At 37.2% G+C, this 18,654-nt stretch overlaps 1 protein-coding gene and 1 long non-coding RNA gene across 2 annotated transcripts in view; one reads left to right on the top strand and one right to left on the bottom strand.

Annotated features, from left to right (window-relative positions):
* Positions 1–18,654, top strand: part of AGBL4 (ATP/GTP binding protein like 4) — a 313,176-nt gene that overhangs the window by 246,617 nt on the left and 47,905 nt on the right. The window lies entirely within an intron of this gene.
* The window catches only part of LOC119474135, a 26,349-nt gene continuing 9,480 nt past the window's right edge, over positions 1,786–18,654 (bottom strand). Inside the window, exon 3 of the long non-coding RNA XR_005203425.1 lies at positions 1,786–1,899. This is a non-coding gene — a long non-coding RNA (uncharacterized LOC119474135). The remainder of the gene's footprint in view (positions 1,900–18,654) is intronic.

Genomic DNA, 18,654 nt, shown 5'->3' with positions numbered 1-18,654 from the left:
AAAAAATGATTTTAAATGGATAATCCAGGTTGAAATTTTTAAGGATGTAAATAAGAAGGTAGACTTTAGAGCAAAAATAAAAGCCTTGCTAAATACCAATTTATAAGAAGCAAAGAAAACAGGTCATAGAGAAATAAATATCAAGTATAAAACAAACATAATTATAAAATAAAAAAATGAATAAAAGGCCAGCTTTACTCTGTTTCCAAAACCAGGCAAAGGCACAACAACAACAACAACAAAAGAATACTACAAGCTAATGCTTATGATGAACACAGATGCAAAAATTCTCTAAAAGATACTGGGAAACTGAATTCAACAGCAAATTAAAAAAACATCGCCTGCTACAATACAGTGGGAATCATCCTGGGGATACAAGATGGTTCAACGTATGCAAATAAATAAATGTGATATACCACATTGGCAAAATAAAGACAAAATATATCATTATTTCAATAGATTCAGAAAAAGCATTTGACAAATTCAATATTCATGATCAAAACTATCAACAAATTAGATATGGAAGATATGTACCTCAACACAATAATAGCCATACAGACAAATCTACAGCTAGCATCATACTAAATGGGGAAAGTGAAGATTTTCATCTTAAGATCAGAAAGAAAACAAGGATGCCTACTTTCATCACTCCTATTTAACATAGTACTGGAAGTCCTAGTCAGAGTAATAAGTCAGAGAAAGAAAGAAAAGACATCCAAATTAGAAAGGAGTAAGTCAAATTGTCCCTATTTGCTGATGACATGATCTTATATGAGAGAATCCTAAAGAATCTATGAAAAAAAATGGTTAGAACTAATAAAGGCATTTAGTAAATTCATAGGATACAAAATCAACATGGAAAAATAAGTAGCATTGTTATATGCTTATAGTAAATTATCCAAAAAAGAAATTAGAAAACAATTCCATTTATTGGGTGTGTGTGTACACACACACACACACACACACACACACACAAATGATACCTAGGAATAAACTTAAAGGAGGTGAAATATCTCAATTTGCACTAAAAACTATAAAACATTGATGAAAAAATTGAAGAACACACAAATAGATATGTTCAAAAATTGGAAGAATTAATATTGCAAAAACGATTGGAAAACTCAAATTGATCCACAGTTTTAGTGCAATCCCTATCAAAATAACAATTACATTCTTCACAGAAATAGAAAAAACAATCATCCTAATGTTGCAACTTTTAGATTCAGGGGGTACATGTATAGGTTTGTTACATGAGTATATTACATGGTGCTTGGGGTACAAATGATTATGTAGTTTGGATGTTTGTCCCCTCCAAATCTCATGTTTAAATGTGACCTCCAATGTTGGAGGTGGAGCCTAATGGGAAGTTTTGTGTCACTGGGGGCAGATCTTTCATGAATGGCTTAGTATCATTCCCTGGTGATCAGTGAAATTTCCCTCAGTTAGTATATGCAAGATCTGGTTGTTTAAGACTTTGAGGCCTCCCTCTTCTCTCTCCTGCTCTTGCCCCCTTGTGATGTGTCTGTTCCTGCTTTGCCTTTTGTCATTGGTAAAAACTCCCTAAGACCCCACCAAAAGATGAGCAGATGTCAGCACCATGTTACCTGTACAATCTACAGAACCACAAGATGGTTAAACCTCTTTTCTTTATAAATTACCCAGCCTCAAGTATTCCTTTATAGTGATGCCAAAATGGCCTAATGCAAATGATCCTGTCACCCAGGTAGTGAATATAGCACCCAATAGGTAATTTTTCCAATTCTTGCCTCACTTACTACCTCTACCCTTCAGTAGTTCCCAGTGTCTAATGTTCCCTTCTTTATGTCCCTGTGTACTCAATATTTAGCTTCCACTTATAAGTGAAAACATTGAGTATTTGATTTTCTGTTCCTGCATTAACTCAGGATAATAGCTTCCAGCTGCATCTGTGTTGTTGAAAAGGGCATAGTTTCTTTCTTTTTCATGGCTTCATAGTATTACATGGTGTATAGATAACATATTTTCCATAGCCAGTTTACCAATGTTGGGCATCTAGGTTGATTTTGATGTCCCTGTGAATATTGTTGCAATGAATATACAAATGCACAACTTTTTGGTAGGATGTTTTTCCTACTGGTTAAATACCCAGTAATGAGTTTGCTGGGATTTTTTTTTTTTTTTTTTTAGTTGTTTGAGAAATCTCAAAACTGCTTTCTACAGTGAATGGACTAATTCACATTCCCACAAACAGTGTATAAACATTCCCTTTCTTTTTTATTGCAATCGCACGAATATCTGTTAATTTCTGACTTTTTATTAGTAGCCATTCTGACTGGAGTGCAGTGGTGTGATCTTGGCTCATTGCAACCTCTGTCTCCCAGGTTCAAGTGATACTTCTTCCTCAGCCCCTCAAGTAGCTGGGATTACAGGTGTGTGCCCTCACGCCCGGCTAATTTTTTGTATTTTTGGTAGAGATGGGGTTTCACCATGTTAGTCAGGTTGGTCTCATCTCCTGACCTCATGATCTGCCTGCCTCGGCCTCCCAAAGTGCTGGGATTACAGGCATGAGCCACTGCACCTGGTAGAAATATTTTCTTTTATTCTGTAGAATGTCTGTTTTCTCTGTGGATAGTTTCATTTTTCTGGTGTGCATAAGCTCTTTAATAGGTCCCACTTGTCAATTTTTGTTTTCGTTGCAATTGCTTTTGATGAATTAGTCATGAATTCTTTGCCAAAACCAATGTTCTGAATCATATTTCTTAGGTTTTCTTCTGTTAGATTTTTTATAATTTTAGGTCTTATATTTAAATCTTTAATCCATATTGAGTTAATTTTTGTATACTGTAATAGGTAGAGATCCGGTTTTGTTCTTCTGCATATGGATAACCAGTTATCTCAGCACCATTTATTGAATAGGGAGTCCTGTCCCCATAGTTTTTGTCAGCTTTTTCAAAAATTAGATGATTGTAGGTGTGCAGCTTTATTTCTGGGTTCTCTGTTCTGTTCCCTTGGTCTTTGTGTCTGTGTTTCTACCACTACCATGCTATTTTGGTTACTGTAGCCTTGTAGTATAGTTTGAAGTCAGGTAATGTGATGCCTCTGGCTTTTTTTTTTATACCAGTACCATGCTGTTTTTGTTACCATAGCCTTATAATATAATTTGAAGTCAGACAATGTGATGCCTTTATTTTTTTTTTTTTTTTCTTCTTAGGATTGCTTGGCTATTCATGATCTTTTTTTGATCCATATGAATTTTAGAGTGCTTTTTTCTAATTTTGTGACAAATAACATTGGTAGTTTGATATGTTGTGACAAATAACATTGGTAGTTTGATAAGAATAACTTTGGATCTTTAATTTGCTTTGGGCATTATGGTCATTTTAGAGGTTCTGATTCTTCCAGTATCTGAGCATGGAATATAGTTCTATTTGTTTGTGTCATCTTTATTTCAGCAGTGTTCAGAGATCTTTCACCTCCTTGATTGATTAAATGTATTTGTAGGTTTTTTTTTTTTTTTTTTTTTGGTGGCTACTGTAAATAAGATTGTGTTCTTTATTTGGGTCTTGGCTTGAACATTATTGGTGTATAGAAATGGTCCTGATTTTTGTATATTGATTTTTTATCCTAAAACTACTGATAATGTTTTTAAGTCCTAGAAGCCTTTTGGTGAAATCTTTGGGGTTTTCCAGGGATAGAATTATGTTAGCAGTGAAGAGAAATATTTTCACATTTTTTTTTTCTATTTGGATACCTTTATTTTTTTCTCAAGCCTGATTGCTCTAGGCTAGGACTTCCAGTAATATGTTGAAAAGGAGTGTTGAGAGTGGTCATCCTTGTCACATTCTAGTTCTCGAGGGTAATGGTTCCAGATTTTCCCTGTTCAGTATGATGCTGGCTATGGGTTTGTCATAGATGGCTCTTATCATTTTGAGGTATGTTCCTTTGATACCTAGTTTGTTGAGTATTTTTATCATGAAAAGATACTGGATTCTATCAAAAGTGTTTACTGTATCAGTTGAGATGATCAAATGGTTTTTGTTTTTAATTCTGTTTATGTGGTGAATCACATTTTTTGATACGTATATGTTGATCCAACCCTGCATCCCAGGAATAAAACCTACTTAAACATGGCCAATTAATGTTATAATGTGCAGTTAGATTTAGTTAGTATTTTTTTGAGGATTTTTGTGTCTATGTTTATCATGCATATTAGTCTGCAGTTTTCTTGTTTTCATTGTGTCTTTGACAGATTTTGGTGACACAGTAAGGCTAGCTTAGTAGAATGAGTTAGGAAGGAGTCCCTCCTCAATTTTTTGGAATAATTTCAGGAGTATTGGTACCAGCTCTTCTTTGGACACCTGGTAGAATTTGGCTGTGAATCCATGTGGTCTAGGGCTCTTTTTGGTTGGTAGGGTTTTTAAACATTTTTATTAACTGATTCAGTTTTGGAACTCCATATTCATCTTTTCAGGGTTTAATTTTCTTCGTGATTCAGTTGTTGCAGATTGTGTGCTCCCAGGAATTTATCATTTTTAAAATAGACGATTGTTTAGTTTGTTTGCATAGAGATGTTTATAATAGTCTCTGAGGGACTTTTTAATACTTTCTTTGGGATCAGTTGTAATGTCACCTTTTTCATTTCTGATTGTGCTCTTTGGATCTTCTTTCTTTTTCTTTGTTAGTCTAGCTAGTGGTTTATTGATTTTATTTATCCTTTTAAAGAAACAGCTTTTGGTTTTGTTGATCATTTCTATAGATTTTTGGGTCTTAATGAAATTCAACTCTGCTGTGATTTTAGTTATTTCTTTTATTCTGCTCATGTCGTGGTTAGTTTCTTCTTATTTTTCTAGTTGCTCTAGATGCAATGCTAGATTTTTCATTTGTGACTCATCTAACTTCTTGATGTAGGTGTTTATTGCTGTAAATATTCCTCTTAACACTGATTTTGCTGTATTTCAGAAATATTCATATGTTCTTTCTCTTTTTTCATCTATTTCACATACTTTTAAAATTTCTGCCTTAATTTCACTGTTTATCCTAAAGTCTTTCAGGAGCAAGTTGTTTAATTTTCATATAATTGTGTGGTTTTGAGAGATTGTCTTGGTATTGATTTCTATTTTTATTCCACTGTGGCCCAAAAGCATGGTTGGTATGATGTTGATTTTTTTTTAGTTTATTGAGGCTTGTCTTATGCCCAAGGATGTGGTTGATCTTAGAGTATATTCTGTGTTCAGATAAGAAAGGTGTATATTTTTTGGTTGATTGGCAAAATGTTATGTAGTTGTCTACTATGTACGATTGGTGAAGTGTCAAATTTATGTCCAGAATGTCTTTGCTAGTTTTCTTCTTTGATCATCTACTTAATGCTCTCAGTGGGTAGTTGAAGTTCCTTGCTATTATGGTGTGGTTGTCTAGTTCTTTTCGCAGATCTAGAAGTACTTATTTTATGAATCTGGGTGCTGTAATATTGTGTGCATTCTAAATTTAGGATAGTTCGGTTTTCTTGTTGAATTGAACCCTTTATAATTACATAGTGCCCATAGTGCCATTTTTGTCTTTTTTTTTCCCAACTATTTTTGGTTTAAAGTCTGTCTTATCTAATATAAAAACAATGACCTGACCTCTGTTCTTTTTTGTTTTTTATTTGCATGATACAGCTTTCTTCAGTCATTTGCTTTGAGCCTATGAGTTATGTGTTAGCTAGGTCTCTTGAAGATAGCAGATGGACGGTTTTTTTTTTTTTAATCCACTTGCCACTCTGCCTTTTAAGTTGGGGCCTTCAGACCATATTCATTCAGGGTAATATTGACATGTTGTTAGCTGTTTGTTTTGTTAAATCGAGTAGTTGCTTTATAGGGGTTGTTGGCTATGTACTTAAGCATGATTTTGTGTTAGCAGATATCACACTTTTGTTTCCAGGTTTAGAACTCCCTTAAAATTCTCTTGTAATGCTTGTCTAGTGGTAATGAATTCCCTTAGTGATTTCTTGTCTATAAAAAATTTTATTTCTCCTTCACTTATGAGCTTAGTTTGGCAGGATATGAAATTCTATGTTGGAATTTCTTTTCTTAAAAATGCTGAAAATAGGCCCCTAATCCCTTCTGGCTTGTAAGGTTTCTGATGAGATGTCCACTGTTAGCTGTGTTAGCTGAAGGGGTTTCCTTTATATGTGTTCTTACCTTTTTGTCTAGCTGCCTTTAAGATTTTTGCTTTAATATTGACCTTTGAATAGTCAGTCTGGTGACTCTATTCTTTGACAGTGTTCATTTTGTAAAATTTTTGGCAGATGTACTCTGGATTTTTTTTATATGGCTGTCTAACTGTAAAAAGATTAGGGACATTTTCTTGAATGAATCTCTGAAATATGTTTTCCAAGTTGTTTAATTTTTCCTCTTCTCCCTCAGGAATGCCAACAATTCATAGATTTCATCACATTACATAATTCCATATTTCTCAAAGATTTCTTTTTAGTTTTAATTTTTTTTTAATTATTTTTTTCTGGGTTAGTTTAAAAGGCTGGGCTTCAATTTTTGAAATTCTTCCTTCTGCTTGGCCTCAAATATTGATAAAGCTTTCAATTGTATTTTGAAATTCTTGAAGCGAGTTTTTAAATCCCCATTGTTCTGATAGATTTTTCAAGATAGTTGCCTCTTCTTTCATTTTCTGTATTACTTTCAAAGCACTTTTTGTGTTTTCAACATTGTTTTGGATCTTGTTTAGCTTCCTTGTAATCCATGCTTTGAATTCATTTATGCCATTTATTAGTTTCCATTTTGGTTAGAGTCCATTTCTGGAGAGCTAGTGTAATATTTTAGTGGTGTGACAACATTAAGGTTTTTCACTGTGCTAGAATTCTTATGGTGGTTCCTTATCTGGAGAGGTTAGCAATTCTAATTCTTGTAATTATTTTCTTGTGAATAGGATATTTTCACTTTCTTCATATGTATACATATATATGTTTTTTCTTTTCTTCTTCCCTAAGGGTGTGACTGTAGAGTCTGTTGAGTAAGGTTTTTTGGCTTTGCTTGTATAGCCCTATGCACATCTGTTGGCAGGTTTTATATTGGGCTGTGTGGTTTGACCTACAGGCCAGTAGATGGCACTTGCAGGTAAGAGCCATCTGTGGAACACACGTGGGTCTGTACTGATCTTTAATTACTGTGGGGTGTACTCTGTTATTTTAGGTGAGGGGCTGAGCCTTGTAACGCCCAGTGCCCTGAGCTTCCTGTTCCACAGGGGTGGAGGGACACAGCTGGGCAACTCTGGAGCCTTTGGGTTACCCACAAATATCCTGATGGTGAGCATAGGCACTAACCCTGAGGAGGGTGACTGGGAGAAGCTCCTGCTGAAGCTTGTTGAGTTCTTCATGGGGGGATGTGTGGGCTGCACTTGCTCCCCATCCTATATAGACTCAAACTTGACCTGTTTCCCTATCCCACCCCTGTTCCATGGCTCTGACCACTAGTCAGATGCATACTACATTAGTCTGTCTCTGGACCACAATGTCATTGAGAGCCATGGAGAGTTTTTGTGACTTTCCATGGGAGTGGTTTAAGGACATAACCTCATCACTCAGCCTGAATCAGATAACTTTATGACTCCTCTGTTCTCTGATATGGCAACATTGCTGTTTCTCATAAAGAGGGTGGTTTCATTTTTAGGCCTGTGCAAGTGGGTGTTGCACAGGTGGTGTTGATTGGTTAGGTCGGCCTGACCTCAAGCACTTGGGGAAATGGTCAGGTGCCAGCAGAGTTGGAATGGGGTAGACAGTCCTCCAGTTCCCAGGCTTCTAGACATCCTGCTGGACCACATATATGAGTCCTGAAAGGAATGGACTGTGGTTAGGCTAGCCCAGAGTTGAGGTGCTGGCTGTGATCAGGAGGGTGGCCTTGTCCTATGCTTACTGGAATATCTCTCAGGTGAGAAAAAGCAGAATGTTTATGTGATTGGATCCCAAGGGACAATCACAGCCGTGGGGGTTTGGGTTTCAGAAGGCCTCTGTGTTTAGGCATGGGCGGTGTGGCTGTGTTGTGAACCTTTCATTCAGGAGGGCTAGGGGCAACTGGGGCAATAGAAACTGGTGGCTGTGGGATATGTGGCATACTTACACTTTCCTCCCACCCAGGTGATGCTGGATTTTGCTGTTGTGGGCATGTAAAGGTGCCCAGCTTTTTCTGTTGCCTATAGGAATTTTGCTCCAGAGGAATACATGTTATGACTTACCACAGTGTTCAGGCAGGTGTGGGGCTGCTGTGCTGGGAGCCCAAGGCCTTGTGCTGTCAGGAGCAGCAGATGTAGGGAGTTGTACACTATGAAGTATGGCTGCTTCCCAGAGGAACACAGAGCTGTGACTGCCTGCAGTGTTCAGGTCAGAACAGGGCTGCTGCACTGGGAGCCCAAGCCAGCAAGCCTTGCATGGCAAGAAGCAGCAAGGGCATAGGGGTCACATGGTATATAGTCTGGTCACTCCTCAGTACTGCTGCTGTGGCCGCTATCCTAAGTATGTGCAAAAGAGCCTGTCCCCACTTGTTGGGGCTGCAGCAATTGATGCTCACTACTCAGGTATTCATGGCCTGAGCTGTTTCATGTGGACTTGAGTGGTGTCCCTGGAAAGATTTCAGGCAGCTCTCTGTGTCCATCCGGAGGCCCTGGAGGAGTCAGGGAGGTTCTTCTGTGCCCAGAATTGCAAAGGTTCATTGCAGAAGTGTGAATTCTCTAGGGACTTTCACTTACTCACAATTGGCCTACATTATTAGGTTGCCCCCAGCTCCCTGCTGGTCCCAAGTGGGTAGTTGCCCAGCTTCATTCTTCTCTGTTTTCCATGTGTTCCATCACTTCCTTAGTGAAACCCAGTGTAATCTCTTAGACCATCATCTTGAAGAATGAGTTTTTTTTCACCAGCTTGTTTCCTCTATGTGAGAGATATGCATGCTAGTTGCTTCTAGTCAGCCATCTTAGATTGGAACAAGTGAAAAAATAATTTTAAAATTTATATGGAAAGGCACAATTCCTTGGATAGTGAAGGAATACTGAGCAGAGAAAACAAAGTTGGAGGAATCACACTACCTGGCTTCAAAATACACTTCAAGGCTGTAGTAACTAACACAGCATGATACTGGCATAAAATCTAACATCGACCAGTGGAATAGAAGCAAGAGTCTAGAAATAAATTACACACCTATAGCCAACTGATTTTTGACAAAAGTATCAAGAACACACATTGGGAAAACCTTTACAATCAATGGAGCAGGAAAAATTAGATAACCATATGCAGAAGAATGTGTCTAGACTCCTACCTCTCACCGTTTAAAAAAATCAAATCAAAATGGATTAAAAACTTAAGTATAAAACTTGAAACTATAATAGGAAAGTACTAAAAGAAAACAGGAGAAATACTTTATGATATTGTGCTGGGCAAGGATTTTTAAAATAAAGCCTCAAAACTACAGAAAACAAAAGCAAAAATAGACTGAAAAACTTGTTCAGAAGAGAATCAATTAATAAATTGAAAAAATAATTTACAGAATGGGAGAAAACATTTGTAAACTATATATCTGATAAGGATTTAATAAACAGACTATATAAAGAACCTAACTCAACAATGAAAAGCAAATTACCGGATTAGAAAATTGAGCAAAACCTTAACAGGCATTTCTTAAAAATGCATACAAAGAGCCAACAGGTACATGAAAAAATATTTAATATCACTAATCATTAGGAAAATGGAAATCAAAATTATACTGAGATACCACATTACTCTAGTTAGAAAGCCTGTCATCAAAAAGACAAGAAAACAAGTGCTAGTGAGGATGTGGAGAAAAGGGAACACTTACACACTTTTCATGGGATTGGAAGTTAATACAGCCACTATGTAAATCAGCATGGAAATTTCTAAAAAAATTAATATAGAAATACCATTTGATCTAGCAATCCCACTACTGGATTTATATCCAAAGGAGATGAAATTGGCATGTCAGAGCAATATTTGCAGTTGTGTGTTCATTGTAACTCTATTTACAATAGCCAAAGTATCTAACAACAGATGGGTGGATAAAAGAAATGCAGTATATATACACAATGGAATGCCATTCAGCCTTAAAAAACTATAATATGAACAGATGGTTACCAGGGACTGGGAAAGGATGAGACAAGGGGAGAATGGGGAGACAATGGTCAAGAGGCACAAAGTTGCAATTAAATAGGAGGAATAAGTTGTATTTCATTGTATAGTAAGGTGGTGATGGTTAACAGTAAAGCATTATATAGTAAAAAAAAGCTATGAGAGAGGCTTTTCGAATGCTGTCATCACAAAGAAATCAGGGGTATAGTGATGGATATACTAAATATCCTGATTTGGACATTATACAACATATATATTTACCAGAACATTAAACTGTGTTACATAAATGTCTACAATTACAATGTGTCAATTTAAGAAAGGAACCGAAAGAGATAAAAAGAAGAATTTGGGGTACCAAAAGGGGAAAGACTAACCAAGGTCTCAAAGCCAGGTGGTGGCGAGAGCCAAGGCTCTAATACGATTCCTTAATGTATTGGATTAGTGCTTATTTCAGAGTCATTTTTTGATGCTCTGTCTACATTGATGTTTTGCTATTATGATAGCTTTGCACGTATTCTCTGATTTTTAAGATTGAATCTCTTATATAGATTATTTAAGAGTTTTACAGTAACTAATATTTATATTTATTTTTACAATAGGTAAGAACCTAATTGTAAACCTTCTTTTTAAAAATAATTTTTTCATTTAAAACAGTTTCAGATTCTTTTGTTCATAAACTTTTTAAAAGTCAAATTAAAGTAAAATTCAGTAACATAAAATTAACCATTTTAAAATTTCTTCTTAAAAAAAATAGGATGTATGTGCATAATGTGCAGGTTTGTTACAAAGGTATATGTTTGCCATGGTGGTTTGCTGCACCTATTTATCCAACCTCTAAGTTCCCTCCCTTCAACCCCCACCCTCCAACAGGCCCTGGTACGTGTTGTTCCCTTCTCTGTGTCCATGTGTTCTCATTGTTCAACTTCCACTTACGATGAAAACATGGGTTATTTGGTTTTCTTTTCTTGTGTTAGTTTGCTGAGGGTGAAGGCTTCCAGCTTCATCCATGTCCTGCAGAGGACATGATCTCATTCCTTTTTATGGCTGCATAGTATTCCATGGCATATATGTACCATGTTTTCTTTATCAAGTTTATCACTGATGGGCATTTAGGTTGGTTCCATGTCTTTTCTATTGTACATATTGCTGCGAAAAATATATGTGTGCATGTGTCTTTATGATTTATATTTCTTTGGGTATGTACCCATTAATGGGATTGCTGGGTCAAATGGTATTTTTGGTTTTAGATCCTTCAGGAATTGCCACACTGTCTTCCACAGTGGTTGAACTAATTTACATTCCCACCAACAGTGTAAAAGCATTCTTATTTCTCCGTAGGCCCACCAGCATCCATTGTTTCCTGACTTCTTAATAATCACCATTATGACTGGTGTGAGATGGTATCTCATTGTGGTTTTGATTTGCATTTCTCTGATGATCAGTGATGTTGAGATTTTTTTCGTGTTTATTGGCTGCATAATGCCATTCAGGACATAGGCATGGGCAAAGAGTTCATGATAAAAATGCCAAGAGCAATTACAACAAAAGCCAAAATTGACAAATTGGATCTAATTAAAGAGCTTCTGCACAGCAAAGGAAACTATCATCAGAGTATATAGGCATCCTAAAATTTGGGAGAAAACTTTTGAAATCTACCCATCTGACAAAGATCTAATATCCAGAACTTACACAAATTTACAAGGGAAAAACAACCCCATCAAAAAGTGGGCAGAGGATATGAACAGACACTTCTTAAAAAAAAATAAACCATTTTAAAGCAGATGATTTGGTGGTATTTAGTACATTTACAATGTTATGTTACCATAATCTCTATCTAGTTTCAAAATATTTTCACAACCCCCAATAAATCTCCTGTATTGATTAAAAAGTCACTTTCCATTTTTTATTTTCGCCATCTTTGGAAATCACATGATTTTTGTCTTGTCATTATGGATTTATCTATTCTTGATATCTCACATAAATGGAATACAATATGAGAAATTTTATACCTGGCTTCTTTCACTCGGCATGATTGTTTTGAGATTTATCCATGTTGTAGCATGTATCAGTATCTCACTTTGTGTTTATGGCTGAATCATAGTCCACTGTTCGGATATACCTCATTTTGTTTATCTATTCATCATCTGTTGGTGGACATTTGGGTTGTTTCCACCCCAGAATAGTTTTAGATTTACAGAGAAATTGCAAAGATATTACATAAATTATATGTATAACTACTCCCAGTTTCTCCTATAGTTACTATTTTATATACTATAGTACATTTGCTGTAAATAAAGAATAATGATAATTATCAACTTGCTGAAGTCCATACATTACCCAGATATTCTTAGGTTTTTTTTTTTTTTTTGTGTGTGTGTGTGTGTGTGTGTGTGTGTGTGTGTGTGATGTCCTTTTTCTGTCATGGGAGTCTCATCCAGGAGACCAAATTCTGCTTTGTCATTGTTTCCCCTTAGGCAATTCTAGACTGAGGATTTCTCAGACTTTTATTTATGATGACCTTAATAATTTTGAGGAATGCTGCCTAGGTATATTTTGGAATGTCTCTTACTTTGGACTTATCAGATGTTTTCCTGTGATTATACAGTGGCTACTGGTTTTAGGGAAGAAGACTACAGAGAGGTAAAGAGCCATTTTTATCACATATCAAATTGTATTAATCTGTTTTGCACTGCTATAAAGAACTGCCTGAGACTGGGTAATTCAGAAGGAAAAAAGAGGTAGACTCACAGTTCTGCATGGCTTATAAGGTCTCAGGAAAATTATGATCATAGCAGAAGGGGAAGCAAGCATGTCCTACCTGGAGACAAGCAATAAAGAGAAAAGGGGAAACTGCAATTTATAAAACCATTAGATCTCCTGAAAATTTACTCACTATCACAAGAACAGCTTGGGGAAAACTGAGCCTATAACCCACTTACATCTCACCAGGACCCTCCTTTGACACCTGGAGATATAATTCAGATTATAATTCAAGATGAGATTTTGGTGGAGACACAGAGCCAACCATATTATTCTTCCACTGGCCCCTACAAAAATCTCATGCCCTCACATTTCAAAACAAAATCATGCCCTCCCAACAGTCCCCAAAGCCTAATTCATTCCAGCATTAACTCAGAAGTCCAAGTTCAAAGTCTCCTCTGAGACAAGTCCCTTCCATCTATGAGCCTGTAAAATAAAGAAAAAGTTATTTATATCCAAGGTATGATTGGGATATGGGCATTGGGTAAATGTTCTCATTCCAAATGGGAGAAATTAGCCAAAACAAAGGGGTTAGAAGCCCCATGCAAGTCAAAACCCATCAGGGAAGTCATTAAATCTTAAAGCTCCAATATGATATTCTTTAACTCTGTATCTCACATATGAGGCATACTGTTGTAAGAGGTGGGCTCCCACAGCCCCGGGCAGTTCATTTTTGGGCTGGCATTGAGTGCCTGCAGCTTTTGCAGGCAAGCTATTGGTGGATGTACCATTCTGGGTTCTAGAGTATGGTGGCCATCTTTTTATATATCCACTAGATAGAGCCTCAGTGGGTACTCTGTGTGGGGGCTCCACCCCCACATTTCCCTTCTTCACTGCCCTAGCAGAGCTTCTCCATGAGGGCTCCCCCTGAAGCAAACTTCTGCCTGGACATCCAGGTGTTTCCATACATTCTCTAAAACCTAGGAAGAGGTTCCAAACCTCAATTCTTCCTTGACTTCTGTGCACCCAAGGACTAACATCACATGGAAGCTACCAAGGTTTGGGGTTTGCAGCTTTTGAAGTCATGGCCTGAGCTGTACAGTGGCCCTTTTAAGCCACAGCTGGAGCTAAAGCAGCTGGGATGGAGGGCACAATGTACTGAGGCTATACAGAGCAGGGGTGCCCTGGACCTAGCCAATGAAACAATTTTTTCCTCTTAGGCCTACAGGGAGGGGATGCCATGAAGTTCTCTGACATGCCCTGGAGACATTTTCCCCATTGTCTTGGTGATTAACATTCAGCTCCTCATTACTTACACAAATTTCTGCAGGCTGCTTGAATTTCTTCCAAGAAAATGGGTTTTTCTTTTCCATCACAGTCAGGCTATAAATTTTTCAGATTTTCATACTCTGCTCCTTCTTGAATACTTTGCTACTTAGAAAGTTCTTCCACCATATACCCTAAATCAACTCAGTAAAGTTGAAAGTTCCACAGATCTCTAGGACAGGGGCAAAATGTCCCATCTCTTTGCTAAAGCATAGCAAGAGGCATTTAGCTCCAGTTCCCAACAAAGTCCTCATCTGCACCTGAGACTGCCTCAACCTGGACTTCATTGTCCATATCACTATCAACATTTGGGTCAAAATCATTCAACAAGTGTCTAGGAAGTTCTAAACTTTCCCATGTCTTCCTGTCTTCTGAGCCCTCCAAGTCTCTAGGAAGGTCAAAAATTTCCAACATTTTTATGTCTTCTTCTGAGCCCTCCAAACTGTTCCAACATCTTCCTGTTACCCAATTCTAAAGTCACATCCACATTCCAAGTATAGCAGCATCCTACTCTCTGTGGTACCAATTTACTGTATTAGTTCATTTTTATACTGCTATACTGACATACCTGAGACTGGGCAATTTATAAAGGAAAGAGGCTTAATTGGCTCTCACTTTTGCATGGCTGGGGAAACATTAAAAAATATGCAATCATGGGTGAAAGGGAAGCAAACACATCCTTCACATGGCAACAGGAAAGAGAAGTGAGAATGATGAGCAGAATAGCATTTTATAAAACCATCAGATCTCATGAGAGCTCACTCACTATCACGAGACCAGCATTGGGGAACTGCCTCCATGATCTATTCACCTCCCACAAGGTCCTTTCAACAACATGTAGGGATTGTAATTTGGATTACAATTCAAAATTAGATTTTGGCTGGGAACACAGCCAAACAATATCATTCTGCACCTGGCCTCTCCCAAATCTTATGTCCCAATGTACTGTATGTTTATTCTCAGCTGATATAAAGAACTGCCCACGATTGGGTAATTTATAAAGGAAAGAGGTTTAATTGACTTACAATTCCACATGGCTGGAGACTTACACTTATGGTCGAAGGTGAAGCAAACACATCCATCTTCACATGATGGCAAGAAGGAGAAGTGCTGAGCAAAGAGATAGAAGCTCCTTATGAAGCATAAGATCTTGTGAGAACTCACTCACTATCATGAGAACAGCAGCATGGGGGTAAACTGCCTCCATGATTCAATTATTTCCAACCTGGTCCATCCAACAACATGTGGGGATTATGAGAGCTATAATTCAAAATGAGATTTGGGTAGGGACATAGCCAAACCATATCAGTCTTCTACTGCTGTCTATAGGTAGCAGTGGTTTGATGTAGCATTCTCTCATGTTGTTAAAAAGCATCTTAGAATCTGTCTTCAAATGAGAAGCCAGACTTTAGTCTCAAATCTACTGTGGAGCAATTTTAGTTCTTTTTACCCGTAAGGGAAAAACTCTTGGCTACTGTGGCCTAGTTGTCAATGTGGAGCCCTAGGCTCAGGGCTTTTTTTCTCTTCTTATTCTTGACATTTTTTTTAACATTTGGTTTACAGAGATGCTCATCTATCCTGTAAAACCTGGTATATGTGGTTATGTCTATAATTACTGTATATATGGAGGGGGCATGTAAATTATGAAGGTACTGAGCTATGTATATTAGAAGTCAAAATATTATATTTTAAAGTCAATAACAGCCTATTATATTGACATTTAAAATATATTTATCTTAACTTGGAATTTCAAATTAATTGTGAAGAGTACTGAGTATAAAAGATAGAGGAACACCAGTATGAAATGCTTGGAGTTAAGTACATTTTGGGGTGAGTCTGGAGCATGGGGAAATATTGAATATATTGTGGGAGACAAAGCTAGAAATTTGCCAGATAACAAGGACATTGGGTCATATTCTAACCAAGCCATTGAATAAGATTTTAAAGAGGTGAGCAACATAGTTAAGTTTGCATTTTAGAAAGATCACTAACCAAGCCATTGAATAAGATTTTGAAGAGATGAGCAACATAGTTAAGTTTGCATTTTAGAAAGATCACTGTGTCACAAATATGGGTGATTGGTGGCAACAGTTAGGTGAGAGGTAATGAAGTGTTGCCTAAAAGCAGTGTGGAAGGGCTGGAGAGTAATAGGGGTTTTCTTTTATTTTGCTTAGTTTTATGAAATTTTCATTGGGCACACTCATGCTGCTGCCTAAGATTCTTTGTTAAATTTCACCATAGGATGGATTCTAGGAGGATTTTTCTGCATTGAAAGATGGAGGTTATTTTTTTGTGCTCAAGAATAGCTATGTTTGGGGAAATAATTTTAGAAAAACTAGGAGAGCAGGAGGTTTTAATATTAACTGATTAGAGTTTGTTTAGTATTTTGTAAGATTAATGTCAATATTCAAATAAGGTTGGAGTGTAAACAGAGGCCCATGTTTGTGTGTGGCAGCTGAGGGATTGAAGTCAAAGAAGAACTGACTCAAACTCTGGTTTAACACAGGATAGCCTGGAGAAAGTCACTTCTCTTTTGGGCATTATTAATTTTTTTCTTTAAAGTGGAATAAACAATAATGTTTCTTCTAATTTATCAGATCATTTTCTTAATTAAGGGTGCATTCTATGAGGTATAATTTGAAAAATGAAAACCAATCTACTCTTCTGTTATCTTGGCTGATGACAATAATATGACCATTAGAGGGGATAACACTGATGTTAAGGGTTGATGTGATGGTTAATTTTATGTCTCAACTTGGCTAGGCCATGGTACCCAGATATTTGTGTAAACATTAGTCTAGATGCTACTGTGAAGATATTTTTAGATAAAATTAGCATTAAATTAATAGACTTGGAGTAAAGCAGATTACCCTCTATTGTATGGTGTGGTGCTTATTCAAAAAGTTAAAGGTCATAAAAGCAAAAATGATTTACTACTCCAAAAAGAGGAAATTCTGCCTGTGGGCATCCTTCATACTCAAGCTGCAACATTAACTCTCCCTGCATCTTCAGTCTGACAACCTAACCTGCAGATTTTGGACTTGCTGTCCTCCACAATTGTTTTTAACTAATTTCTTAAAATAAATCTGTAGGCACAGCTTCAGCAGATTTAAATGTTCCTGCCTGCTGGCTCTGAAGAGAACAGCAGATCTCACAACACAAAGCTTGAGCTCTGCTAAGGGACAGACTACCTCCTCAATTGGGTTCCTAACCTCTATGCTTCCTGACTGGGAGACACCTCCCAGGAGGGGTTGATGGACACCTCAAACAGCAGAGCTCTGGCTGGCATCTGGCAGGCACCACTCTGGGATGAAAGTTCGAGAGGAGTCAGCAGGCAGAAATCTTTGCTGTTCCGCAGCCTCTGCTGGTGCTACCCTGGCAAAAGGGTCTGGAGTGGGCCTCCGGCAAAATCAGCCACCTGTAGAAGGAAGGCCTGACTGTTAGAAGGCAAACTAACAAACAGAAAGCAATAGCATTGATATCAATAAAAAGGATGCCCACACAAAGACCCCTTCCAAAGGTCACCAACATCAAAGATGAAAGGTAGATAAATTCACAAAGATGAGGAAAAACGAGCACAAAAAGATTGAAAATGCCAAAAACCAGAATGCCTCTTTTCCTCCAAAGGATCACAAATCCTTGCCAGCAAGAGAACAAAACCAGATGGGGAATGAGTTTGACAAATTGACAGAAGCAGGCTTCAGAAGGTAGGTAATAACAATCTTTTCTGACCTAAAGGTGCATGTTCTAACTTAATGCAAGAAAGCTAAGAACCTTGAAATGAACCAGGAAATGCTAACTAGAATAACCAGTAGAAAAGAACATAAATGACCCAATGGAACTGAAAAACAGCATGAGAACTCCATTAAGCATACACAAGTATTAATAGCTGAATTGATCAAGCAGAATAAAGGATGTTGGAGATTGAAGATCAAGTTAATGAAATAAAGCATGAAGGCAAGATTACAGAAAAAAGAATGAAAAGAAATGAACAAAGCCTCCAAGAAACATGGGACTATATGAAAAGACCAAACCTACATTTGATTGGTATACTTGAAAGTGACGGGGAGAATGGAACCAAGTTAGAAAACACACTTCAGGATATTACCCAGGAAAACTTCCCCAACCTAGCAAGACAGGCCAATGTTCATATTCAGGAAATACAAAGAACACCACAGAAATAATCCTTGAGAAGAGCAACCCCAACACACATTGTCCTCAAATTCACCAAGGTTGAAATGAAGGAAAAAATGTAAGGTGCAGTTAGAGAGAAAGGTCGAGTTACCCACAAAGGGAAACCCATCAGACTAACAGCAGATCTCTCTGCAGAAACCCTACAAGCCAGAAGAGAGTGGGGGCCAATATTCAACATTCTTAAAGAAAAGAAATTTCAACCCAGAATTTCATATTCAACCAAACTAAGCTTCATAAGCTAAGTAGAAATAAAATCCTTTACAGACAAGCAAATGCTGAGAGATTTTGTCACCACCAGGCCTGCCTTACAAGAGCTCCTAAAGGAAGTACTAAAT

The sequence above is a fragment of the Cebus imitator genome, unplaced genomic scaffold (genome assembly GCF_001604975.1).
Source record: "Cebus imitator isolate Cc_AM_T3 unplaced genomic scaffold, Cebus_imitator-1.0 Scaffold214, whole genome shotgun sequence".
Classification (NCBI taxonomy): domain Eukaryota; kingdom Metazoa; phylum Chordata; class Mammalia; order Primates; family Cebidae; genus Cebus; species Cebus imitator.
The sequence above is the reverse complement of the archived record's forward strand: the minus strand, read 5'-3'. Positions and strand labels throughout refer to the sequence as shown.